Source organism: Gossypium raimondii, chromosome 8 (assembly GCF_025698545.1).
Source record: "Gossypium raimondii isolate GPD5lz chromosome 8, ASM2569854v1, whole genome shotgun sequence".
In the NCBI taxonomy this organism is placed as follows: domain Eukaryota; kingdom Viridiplantae; phylum Streptophyta; class Magnoliopsida; order Malvales; family Malvaceae; genus Gossypium; species Gossypium raimondii.
This window is the reverse complement of record NC_068572.1, coordinates 46667530-46678387: the sequence shown is the minus strand read 5'-3', so window position 1 is coordinate 46678387 and position 10858 is coordinate 46667530.

Here is a 10858-nt window from a genome sequence, read left to right as displayed (position 1 = left end):
GAATCACTATGACCAAATGATTTATTTCCATTTTCTAACTTCATTTAGTTTGAAACCATAAATTCATTTCCAAGTCATTTTCATTTTATTTTGGAGAAAACCACATTCATTGCCAAATGTTTCTTATTTCTCCATTTTTACCATTTCTATTCATTTATGTTCATTTGATTCAATATGCAATTCATTTCTAGTTTCAATGAGCTAATAGAGGGACCAATTGGACATATGCGATTAGGGCTCAACTTATGTATAATTAAGTTTTAGGTTTTCGTCTTTAATTATAAACTCATTTAGTCACGAAATTATTTTACTATATTATCATGACTGAGCTCTCCTTAACAACATACCATTATGAAAGTAACAAAATTAGTGATCATCCAATGACCTTGTCATAAGTGTATTACCCTCATAGGATATCCTTAATCTCTTTGGGATAAATTCGTTCTCCCAATGTAATCCAATTTTATCTCATGATAATCATTACATCTCCCTTTATAAAAAGTCAATTACTATCAAATAGTAGTCAATTCATTCATCACAAAGACGAATGACCTGTTGGTCACGTTTACTTTTCATTAACTATGTAATGCCAACAAGGGGATATCATTTACCCATGTCTCGAGGTATGAATTCCACTGTTGTGAATGACGCTACATGCTGTAGAAGTCGTATACCCAACATACCAACTTTTGGTTCCTTATCTATTTGAACTTCGAATTTTACTTACATCAAAGTATACGAGTCATGCTTACATAGTTCACCATCCATTCAGGATTAATGTGTGTCACACTTTAAATGTCATAAGTGAATAAATCCATAAACAGATTCAGGATCTATTCTTCTTGAGTCTAATCCGATGTACTGCCAGTCCAATCAATCACATCTATATTTCTATCTTTTGGGAGTTATCCGTTGTGATGCCCAAGACAAAGCATCTCCTCAGTTAAACTTGATAGATAACATATTAGTCTTTCAATCAGTTTGCTTATTTTCGATTAGACTAAGGACATGTTTAGGTTCATCTACTAAGATAAGTTGTCTTTCCGTATTACGATCTGACCACGTAATACCGCTTAGAATTAAACATTAGGCAATGTACAAAGTATTAATGTAATTCATGAATAATTTTATTAACCATTTTTTTCAAAAAAATTACAAGTATACTTAGATGAAAATACTACACGTAGGGCACTGGATCCAACATTTACTCCTTCAATTTCTATGAAGGGATGAGTCCATCTAGTTAAAACACCCCTTCAAACTTGTTCATCTGTTGACTTAATGAATGCTTTCATCTGAGCTTTCAATATGCATAATTTGCTTCGTCGAGCATAGAGGGAATGAGAAGATCCTTCCATTACAAGCATGTATATCAACCAAGATAATCGTTATTTATGTTTAGTTAGAGGCTTTGATACCAATTGTAGAAACAATGAGGTACTTACTTTGCGAACAGAAATTGTGGCTAAAATAGTGCTTGGAACTATGACCACAATTTCAACCATGAAATTAAAAGTGCATAAACGTAAAGATGATCATTGATATTGTTTATGTAATTCAAACTTAGTCTATATCTGCAGGGCCTTGTCCAAAGCAATTATCCACTTTCATTTTCACACTACAACTAATGATTTAAGTCCTAACATCAGTCCAACTCTCACCAATTTAACGACCTCACCATTGTACAAAGATTAGATTACTCTCCCACAAAACTTCCCCCTCAAAAGCTTAGTTTTGCAATGCAAGAGATACTCTCTTGATTGCTTACAGAAACAATGCACACATAAAACGTTTCTAACTTGAACAAATTCGTGCTTTCTCAATCTCTCCGTATTTTTAACCTAGATAAAACTTAAGTTTATATACTACTTAAGTTTTGCTTACAAAATAGTCATAGTCTAATCACTTTTCTATAAAGTAAAGCTAAAAATCAACATAGGATAATAATTCCATAAGAGTCTCAGTGTCATCCAATGCCTTCAAACCTAAAATGTGACTTTACTTTTTCCGCAAATAACCAAACTTGATCCTCAAGTAACCAATTTTCAATTCTTCAGTTTTAACTCAATTGATCTTCATGTTTGGGGCTTTGACTCGTCTAAATATCTTCAAAATAGATAACCCAATACTTTTGTTCTAATATTTGCCAACTTTGAAAATAGACAAGTATGACAATAAAATAGTGCCTTAAATTGTGGCTACTGTTTCAGCCACAGAAACAACCACAAAATTTTTCCTTGCCTTCAAATGTGTCAACAGTTTACATAAAGTGATCATCAAACCTAAGATCTTAAAGTTCTTAGAGCCTTAACCTTGTCATTAAGCTAATACATCATTGGTTGTAAGTTTATATATATATATATATATATATATATATATATAGTATAAATGATACTTGTAATTTGTTTTGTTTTCTTTTTTACACTTTGTTTAATTTTAATATTTTGTAATGCAAATAAATTTTAGATATTTAAATTTTAGTTTAATTATATATATATATATATATATATATCAATTTTGAGATAAACTTTTTTCTTTTTAATTGATTTATTTTCATTAAAACCTTCTAGCTAATAATAACTAATCAAATTTCCACGAAAATAATTTAATAAATTCATCTTAAGGTTACTGAATTGAATATAAATTTAAAATACTCAATTTTAATTGAAGCCAAATATAGTATTTTATGAAAGAAGTGTAATATATTTAATTTTATATCAATTGCATGTGTAATTAAATTTTATTATTTTTAATTAAAATAAAAATGAATAAAATAAATAGAAAATACATAAATAAATAATAAATTATTAGATATCAAGATGGTTAATGAGATTTCCTTCAGAGTAGGTACGTATCCTTAAAACCATAGGTGTATGTGTATTTTACTCAAAACTTGAGGAGTAAGCGTCTTGTACTCTAAAAATATTTTAATTATTATTAAATTAAATTGTAAACTGCATTATATTCTAAATTATATGTTAAACATATTGTATTTTCAATTAATAAATGTAAGTACAATCACAAATGCAATTACGCTGAATACATCTAAATATTATAAATAGAATTAAGCATTATAAAGCTTGACCAATCTTTATAACTAAAATATATCCAAACATAGACTTAAATAAATTTATATAATGCTCATATTTGGTGGGACATAAACCGAAATAAATATTGATTGAGAATTCATATATGGTTTATACAAAGTGAGTATTGCACCTATGATCTTAAATTCCTAAGGCCTCAACCTTGTTATTAAGCTAAGCTAAGGTAATTTATTTTTATAAAGCTGTTATAAATGATAATTATATTTTGTTTTGATTTTCTCTTTTCTCTTTTGTTTATTTTTAATATTTTAATGCAAATAAATGTTAAATATTTAAATTTACATTTAATTATATACTAACTTTGAAATATTTCATTTTTAAATTTTCTTTCATTTTTATTTTATATTTTATTAATTTCTTTTCAAAAATCTTCGAATAATGGTAATTGATCATTTTTGTAAAAATAATTTAATAAAGTTCGAACTAAATCAAATATAAATTTAAAATATTTAATTTTTATTGAAGTCAAGTTGTAGCACCACGAAAATTTTGATATGACATATGTAATTTCGGGTTTGAATATTGAGAAAATTATGAGAAAAAATTATGGAATAGCTTGGATAAGAAATTTTATGAAAGGAATTTGATATTGAAGAAGAAAATATGAGAAAAGAGTTGTAAATGTGAAAATATGACAAAAGTCTCGAGACACATATTTTGAAAAGCATGACTAGTGTGTAAAATTGTCCAAAAATAGAAAGTATGAACCATTATGGATTATTTGACATTAAATAAATTAGAACATAAATTGGTAATATAAAAATTACAGTTGAAACTAAATTGGAAAAACAAAATGAATAGTGTAAGGATTAAATTATAAGTTATTTATGTAATACTCAATTTTTGTCTGCCCTGTATTAAAACCAAAAAATAAATAATAACCCCATAAGCCCAATTTACAAAACCCATTTTCGCGGCCCAACAATCAGCAAACCACCCAAAACCCTAAACGCCTTTCAGCCTTCGCCGCTCCCACGGACAACAGCTCCCACGTGCGCTTCCACGCTATCTGGCCATGCTCCTGCAACAGAACAAACAAGCGGCAACAACAAGCAAAGCAAGGAAAATAGAATAAACAACAAAAATGAAGCAATTAGATTACAAAAAAAGGGAAACAACAGAATTAGAGGACGGATTTTTATTTTCCTTTTTTTTTGTTTTTTTCTCTGTTATTTCGGCCATATAAAGCCAAACACGAATCTGTAAAGGAGGGGGATTTTTTTGGAATACAAAAAAGAGATAGATTCAAATATATAAAAAAAAGCAGAGAAGAAAAACAAGAAAATACAAAGGTTCCTTTTTTATTTTTTTCTTTTTCGAACCCGTTTGTTTTTTTTTCTCTTTTATATATGTAATAAAAATACAAAAAAAGAGGCTCACCTTTCTTTCTTGATAACCGGAGAAAAAGTGAAAAAATTTCGATTTTTCGGCCACCGTCGACGGCGGCCGCCGCGGTGGTACCTTCAGGCCATTTTAGAGAAAAAAAGGGAGGGGTTTTTTTAAAAAAAAAACTATTGAAAATGATTTTTTTTTAGAATTTTTAACTTATATAGGCCCTCAAAACGATGTCGTTTTGAGGGTGGCCTTAAACGCTCAAAACGGCATCGTTTTGGCCTAACCCGATTTTCGATCCGCCCCTGTTAGAGGATCCGTGTTTTTTTGTTGTAAAATGGGTTATTTGCGCACATGACCTTTCCACCTTTTATTTATGCTTCAATCTAGTCCTATTTATTTTATATATTTGCAAATTTTACCATATAATTTCATTTTTGTTTCATTCCACCTGCGCATAAAGACAAAATATTTCCCCATTTGGTCCCTCCATTTTTACGCGCGTCACATTGGGGCCCTAATTCATTTTTCTTTTGAAATTTGGATCTTTAATTTTATTTCTCTCTCAATTTAGTCCCTTTAGTGTTTTATTTATAATTTGGGCTCTCAATTTTATTTTAATTTCAATTTAATACAGTATTCATTTATTATCAATTTTGTTAAATATATTTATATGAATCATTTTCATCTATTTGTTTATTTTTTGCCCGTACATATATTCTTTTTATCATTATTATGTATATTTTACTTCTTTATTTGTTCATATTTCTTTGTATTTTTACTTCTTTATTTGTTCATATTTCTTTGTATTTTACTTTATTCTATTATTATTATTATTATTGTTATTATTATTATTATTATTATTATTATTTCATACTTTACTATTATTTCATACTTTCAATGTTTATAATCGGTTATTTTTATTTTTGCTACTTTCATTTGCTATTATTATTATTATTATTATTATTATTATTATTATTATTATTATTATTATTATTATTATTATTATTATTATTTCATACTTTCTTATTTTCTTTATCGCATATTCCACCTTTTATGTGTTATTATTACTTATCTATTGTTGATATATCATCGCTTCGTTCATATGCACCATCATTTTATTATTATTACAATCATATTGCGAGCCATTTTAAATATCCATTCTTCACACTATAATTAAAATAAAAATAAATATATATGTGTAGTTTTAACTCAAAATTTTATATTTCTTATGAAGAAAATTTTCAAAATAAGGCAATGTTCTGCATTTAGAAATACGAGAAGTCGTGCCTTAACTTACTAGCTTTTGATTCTTTTTCGTAACATCTAAACGATTGAATATTCTTTTAAAATTAAAATATGTGAACCTGACATGAAAAAATAAAATTTATTCTCGAGGATTCGAAGTGTTGTATCCTAACTTACTGGACATGACATTTTGTTATCTTGAGATAGAATGGTCTTTAGCATACATTTTGATTTATTTAAGATATTTTAACAAAGGATCGTAATTTTTAAGAATCTCTTCAAAGTTCAATTTTCGACACTAAGACACTAATTAATTAATTAGGTACCAATTTTGGGCATTACGAGGATGCTAATCCTTCCTCGTACGTAACCGACTCCCGAACCCGCCTTTCTGAAATTCGTAGACCAAAAAGCGTTGTTTTAATAAATCGAACCGTTTATTAAAAAAAACCATTTTCAAGGTAATCCGATCACACCTCAATGAAAGATCGGTGGCGACTCCAATCTTTGTTAAGTCGAAGATTATTTTATTTTTTTAAATGGTTTCGACAGCTTGGCGACTCCGCTGAGGACTGGTTTTGAGAGTCGAGCCATAAATTGATTAATTTTTGTCTTATGGTCGAAAAAATCAAATTTTGTTTTAAAATTCACGATTTCCCTTTGCATTTATTGTTTTCATCATGGTATGCTTGCTTGATTGGTCTAAGTCTGTTAGTGTATTTGCATTATGCATTACATGAGTTGGACGATTTTACCCCTCTAAGTGGGAGTAAGAAACTATCCCTTCGTGAGGTTTTCACCTCCGCATAGGATAGTGGCTCGCTTTCGGAATACATCTATAACTATGTATTCATGAGATTTTCATCTCCGTGTAGCCATAGGGAAACGTATTCCCCTGAACCGAACTCGGTCTACCTGAGCCTATAATGGGTGAGGATCGAGGAATCTGCTGGTTCGGGTACCTTTACCCTAGAAGCCAAACCTTATGTAGTGAACTTTAGGAACTCACCTTAGGTAGAATTACGTTAACCTTTAATAGCTACCTGAGTAGGTACTTGGTTATTTCCTATTTGTTTTTATACCTAATACTAACTTGTTGTGTTTTGTTTTGATTGCATGATATTTTGATTGCATGGCATTTCATCATAGAAAAAATGTGTTGATTCACGTTCGGTTGCTAAATAGAGAGCTTGTCATGGAAAATAGATTTCTTGATAAAGTGGAAGACAATACGGTTGTCGAATATGGTCCAAGAAAATATGATGCGAGAAGGGTAATAGTCTAGCAGAAGAGTACACGACTTTGCTGCGTTGCTCTAGGATTCAAAGTTGACAAAGATTATTCGAGAGTCGTCAACATCCCAACCTTGTTAAAAAAAAGAGCTAATGAGCGTTACGAAGATGAACGAGTTATGAGTAGTGGCTCAGATCAAGCAAAAAGGAGCTAGTAGAGGCATTTATTGGAAAATTCGTGAGATTCATTTTAATATCCGGATGATCAATTTATTCGCTTGGAATATGAGGGCAAATCCGCATATATATCTGCTTTATGTAAAGAGATTTGTTTTCTAGTAAAGTTGTTTTAATAGAATTGAACCAGAATCAGCGTCTCTTTTTGCATTCATTTCATGCATTTGCATTACATGACATCATATGCATTAAAGTCCACTAAAAGAGCCTAATTGATTAGAATTATTTCAGTTTAATCTGGAAACCAACCAACCAACCAAACACTATTACGGTACTCGAGTAAAAATCAAAGACATGGACCAAAGGTTGGAAAGACTTGAACAGTTCCAAAAGGAGATGCAAGAACAACTTCAGCTGCAAATACAAGAGCAGCTAGCTAAGATTCAGCAAGATATGGTGGAACAAAATGCTGGAGTCTCAAAGAAACATGATGACTCAGTTGACTCAACTATTGGCTGGGGAAAATGATAAAGGAAATGGCCCTATGGCTAATGCTGAAGAAGGAGACAATGAGGGACCTCTCTATCCTCTAGGCTTTACTCCTCCGCATGTGTAGACCTAAGTTGAGGTATACCTGCGCAAATTCTCTGTCACAATCAGGCCTCAGCAGTTTCAGGCCGGTACCTCAATACTAATGAACTTCCAAGCAGGATCAGGCTCTAACCCCGGAAATAACCCTATTAGTCCTGCTATTACTGATTTTGATGAAATGGTTGAAAAAAAAACAAAGGATGAATTGCCAAAACAACTAGAGGAAAGGTGTGAATGGCTTGAAGAAAAATTCAAGGTAATGGAAAGCACTAAGAACTACCATGGGATTGATGCTAAAGATCTGAGCTAGGTCCCGGATTTGGTACTCCCTTACAAGTTCAAAATGCCAGAATTTGAGAAGTACAATGGGACTAGTTGCCCCGAAGCTCATATCACCATGTTTTGTAGGCGAATGACTGGATATGTTAACAACGACCAACTGCTAATATACTGCTTCCAAGACAGTCTAGTGGGGGCAGCATCAAAATGGTACAACCAATTGAGCCGTACCAGGATTAGTTCATGGAGGGATTTAGTACAAGCATTCATGAAGCAATACAGTCATGTAATAGATATGGTTTTTGATAGAATCACTCTACAAAATATGGAAAAGAAGCCGAATGAAAGTTTTAGGCAATACGCTTAGAGATGGAGGGAAGTTGCTATCTAAGTTCAACCGTCGCTCCTAGAAAAAGAAACGACGATACTCTTTATTAACACACTAAATGCCCCGTTCATCACACACATGTTGGGAAGTGCCACAAAAAAGTTTCTCAGATATAATCATGAATGGTGAAATGATTGAAAATGCCATCAGAAGTGGAAGAATAGATGGAGGAGAGAGTAACAAGAAGTCAGCCTCAGGGAGAAAAAAATGAGGTGAAGAACACAGGTTACTCAAGATCAGTTACTGTAAGTCAGCCAAGAAAGGTGGTTGCTAGTCAGCAAGCTCCATCAAGGCAAGATCCTGGTACGAAGATTGAGAAGCTCCAATTTACGCCAATCCCAATGTCGTATAGGAAACTATATCAAAGTTTGGTTGATGTACACGTTGTTTCTCTTTTTCACGTGAAACCTCTACAACCCTCATACCCTAAATGGTATGACACAAATGCTCAGTGCGAATGCCATGCAGGAATCACGGGACACTCGATAGAAAATTGCACTGCTTTTAAAAAGCTAGTTGAAAGATTTATTAATATGGGCATCGTCAAGTTCGATTACTCATCTAATGCAGAAAATCTGCTACCCAATCATATTGATAATGGTGTGAATGTGATGTATGAAGAAGTGTTGAGAAACGTTCACATCAATGTCATACATGAAGACAATTGAAAACAGACATTATTAGATATCCACCATTATAAACTTGGGAGTGTTCTAAATAATTGAACTGCAGAAGAAATCCCTGTAGTATTTAGAGCTTACTCGGAGTAATGTTCATAACACACTTGTTGTTTTTAGCCTAGAAGTGATAAGAATCCTTTGTGAAATAGGCTCACGTCTGAACGTCATTATTTTAATGAAATACATCTTAGCGATAATTTCGAGCCAATATTATTCTTTACGAATAATTATTTTTTGATTCTTTCTTTCTTTTAGATTTTCTTCCACATAATTCATTCATTCATTCATAATCATACTGTACAAATAATTATTCATAAATTCATACATTTTTTGTATATTCTTTTGTATTAGTCCCTAGATATCAATGACATGAGTGACACTGCTATAGACTCAGAATCTCCTTTTGAGCGATACATGTGTTTAGAGGGATCTCATGACTTTGAAGATGACATAGATTGTAGCCTATCTCAGGACTTGTTGAAGATGGTAGAACAGGAGGAGAAACAAATTTTACCTTAAGGAAGATTGTGACCTTCGAGGAGGGAAAAGTAGTAAAAATCAGAACATGCAAAACCGAAAAAACGAAGCAAGACCTTGTTAAGTTACTTTAAGAGTTCAAAGATGTCTTCGTATAATCATGCCCGAGTTAAGCACTGACATTATAATCCGAACAACAGCACGATATCAAAAATTTGTAGTATATTTAAGATTAACATCATGAACGATGCAGTGAAAATTCTTTACCGGGACAACGCATTCTTTTTTGGCTTATCATAGTTTTACCCATTGGAGTTGAAATCCATTCTCTCTAGGTATTAGTTGTGCTAAAAGTGAGATGAAAAAGATGGATCCAATCGTGACGTGATCAGTTGAACCTGATAAAAGGGAAAAGGCTAAAAGTTATTCATCACGGTCAGATGTACTAGAAATGGATGATGCAAGCATATGACAAAAAATTTCGTCCTAGAGAATTCCATGAGGGTGACCTAATGTTGAAGAAGATTCTCCCTCTATAAAAAGATTTTAGTGGGAAATGAATACCAAATTGGGAAGGACCTTATGTTGTAAAGAAGGCCTTTTCCGGAGGAGCTTTGATTTTGAGCGACATGGATGGTAAAAACTTGCCAAATCCTGTAAACTCAGACTCAGTCAAGACATGCTTCACTTGAAGAAAGAGAAGGGACCAAGGCGAAAACTCGCAAAGGGCGCTTTGAGTCCTAAAAAAGACCAAGGTGAAAACCTGCAATGGGCGTCTTAAGTTTTAAAAAAAAAACCGAGGTGAAAACCCACAAAGGGTGCTTTGAGTTATAAAAAAATAATATAAATAATAATAATAATAATAAAGAAGGAAAAAGAAAAAGGAGAGGCCAAGGTGAAAACCCGTAAAGGGCGCATTGAGACCAAAGGGGATTTGAGTTGAAAACCTGAAAAAGGACGGCTCAAATTTTTTATCAGAATGAGACATGTGGTGATCAGTGCAGCTGAAATTTTGATCAGATTGGGGCATGTGGTGATCTTGTTATACCTGAATCAACAGAAAAGGGTAGGCGATATCTTGTGGCATTGATAAAGTACTGTAGATCTTCTAAACACATGTCAAACTCAGAATGGTCATTGGAAAGTTTGTACAGAGATGTTCAAGCTGCGATATCTAGGGCACCTAGTCTTCATATTATTTATATTAAATTTGTTGTTCTTGGAATGCTTTATTCTTTTTCAAGATACGTGTTCCCAATCAATTCCTTTTTTATTCTTACTATCCTTGATAATTTATTCATTTTGAGCCATACTCCAAAATTAATCCTATTTGTATCCATTGTTATG